Source organism: Saccostrea cucullata, unplaced genomic scaffold, assembly GCF_032062105.1.
Source record: "Saccostrea cucullata isolate Sc308-1 unplaced genomic scaffold, CSIRO_AGI_Scuc_v1 ctg3534, whole genome shotgun sequence".
NCBI lineage: Eukaryota > Metazoa > Mollusca > Bivalvia > Ostreida > Ostreidae > Saccostrea > Saccostrea cuccullata.
In genome coordinates, this window is record NW_026921127.1 from 138,585 (window position 1) to 140,906 (window position 2,322).

At 37.9% G+C, this 2,322-nt stretch overlaps 1 long non-coding RNA gene across 1 annotated transcript; it reads left to right on the forward strand.

Annotated features, from left to right (window-relative positions):
* Positions 1 to 210: 210 nt before the first annotated feature.
* Positions 211 to 1,964, forward strand: LOC134259218 (uncharacterized). Its single transcript, XR_009990304.1, has 3 exons — positions 211 to 273; positions 1,206 to 1,273; positions 1,899 to 1,964. It is a non-coding gene; the product is annotated as an uncharacterized LOC134259218 (long non-coding RNA).
* Positions 1,965 to 2,322: the final 358 nt, after the last annotated feature.

Sequence of the window (2,322 nt, forward strand, 5' to 3'; positions counted from 1 at the left end):
AATGCATTTTTGTTCCCCTACCCTGCATATGGGTATTCAGTAACCAAGCTAAGCAACTGCTAAGTGTATTGTTATGATGATCAGTGGTGCCTCTTTCAAAATTGTGAATGTCATATAGCATCTGGCTTAAAACATGAATCAAATTCAATAACTGGAAAATTGTTGCATAATGCTCAGGTGACCTATAAGGCCCGTGGGCCTCTTGTTTATGGAATTGTTCCGTAAAGGAGTATTATTTTATGAAGGATTGTGTCTTACAGAACGTTTAAACAGGTAATTTGTTCGATTCAGAGCCTATTAATGTCATAAGGCGAATAGCGTTACTTCGTCTTCTAGTTTGCACATCGCTGTAACCTGATATCCACAGCGCATCGTTAAGTACAATCGCCGAGATGCATATTCTTTTTGTTGGTGATTCACATTTACACAGATTTGGAAACTTTTTGAATGGTAAACCTCCCGCTGAAACGTTTAATATAAGAAACTTGGGATTGTTTGAATTCAATGGTATTAGTGGCGGATCAATCGGCAATCGCGCACACACCCGCGCTATCACTGCCGCGGTTAGAGATAAGCGACCACAGCATGTCATTGTGAATTTAGGAGGCAACGATCTAGATTCCTCCGAGGACATTGACTGTATCGTAATGAGACTGGTTTCATTTGTGTCACTACTTAAGAGACAATTCAACCTCAAAAGCGTGGTGATTTTGAGTTTTATTCCCCGGAATCGAACAAGAAATATCAGCCCTTCGGAATACACTGGTCGAGTGGATCAGGCTAATCGCTTGTTGAAGACTTGAGCAACACAAGATGACATGCACTTTTGGAAACTGAAGGGTTTTATCTGTAGCAGGAATAACGTTTTATGTGACGGAGTCCATTTAAATAATCTTGGACAGTACAAACTCTTAAGACAAATTAGGGTAATTCTCCTTCTGTTATCCAGGGATCACTAATTACCCTTGAAGACAGGGGCTTCTCGGGTACACAGGCGCAAAATACATATGATGTGTTCTAGTTAACATTTTAAAGTTCCTTATCTTTTTATTTTCATGATCATCATGCATACAATAATTAATTTTATAAGCAGTATAAAAATTTTATGGTTTATATTACATATTAATTTCATGAATCGTCCATATTTTTGCACCTTTTGTTAAGCATATTTAGCAATGTTTACAATTCAGTTATTTTCGTTACAGCAGAAGTTTTTGTCCTAGGGTGAATCTACATCCGTGGGTTCCAATATTGTTTTTATTTGACCTGGAAGGTAAAAGCTTTTTTGGCTACCTATTTCTGTATGACGAAAAACCTAATGATTTAGCCGTAGTCATTTCTTTGGTCTAAATCTTCATGTTCTAACTGCTTAATTATTTGGCATAACAACTTTTATTTATGCTTCAAATAGAGGCACCACAATTGGTGGCCAATGCCAATATATGAACTATAAATTAGTTCACCACACTGCTTCGGCAGATTGTGGTTTTATATGATTGAACCATTCTGCTTCGGCAATATGTTTTTTTTATATGTATATGATCATGATTTATTACCACACTGCTTCGGCGGATAGTGGTTATATACTCGTATGATTCAACCATACAGCTTCGGCATATAGTGGTGATATATATTTTATTTTATGATTTGATATCACACTGCTCTAGCATTTCGTGCTTTTATATGATTCATCCACACGGCTTCGGCCAATTGTGGCAAAATATGTACAGTACATGTACACAAATATATTTATATAAATAATACTTTATTTATCAATAGTAAACAAAAGATATGATTTATAACCATATATGCAGTTAAATTTCAGTAAACGCTGATTGGTGGCGCTCGTTACAGTTATTTCTAATTACCACCTTATTTATGGCTATGAATTGTTTTAGGATGGCATCAAGACCAAAACGAAGAAGGACCTCGACCAAACGTCAGGATCCACCTACAACAAGGACAACGTCAGAGACGAGAAGCGAAGACGTTAGTACCATTTTTTCAGAAATGCATGTCGAAGATCATGCCGACGATCGAGGAGACGTTTAAAACGTGTATGGAAGATTATTTGAAGTAAAAGTCTGCATCCTCGCCTCCGCACCGGGGCCACTGGAACCAAGTACGACGTCGCCAGCACCTACACTCCATAGCGAGGTTACAGGTGATCAATCTCTAGATAGTACGAACAAAGATTGTGAAGTTAACTCAGATCCCCCCATGCTCTATCTGCCTTGTGCATAACGTATGCGTAGATCAAAAAATACGGGCAGATTCAGAGTAATCAGTACGTCGAAATTGTGTGACCGTGTGAAATGAACG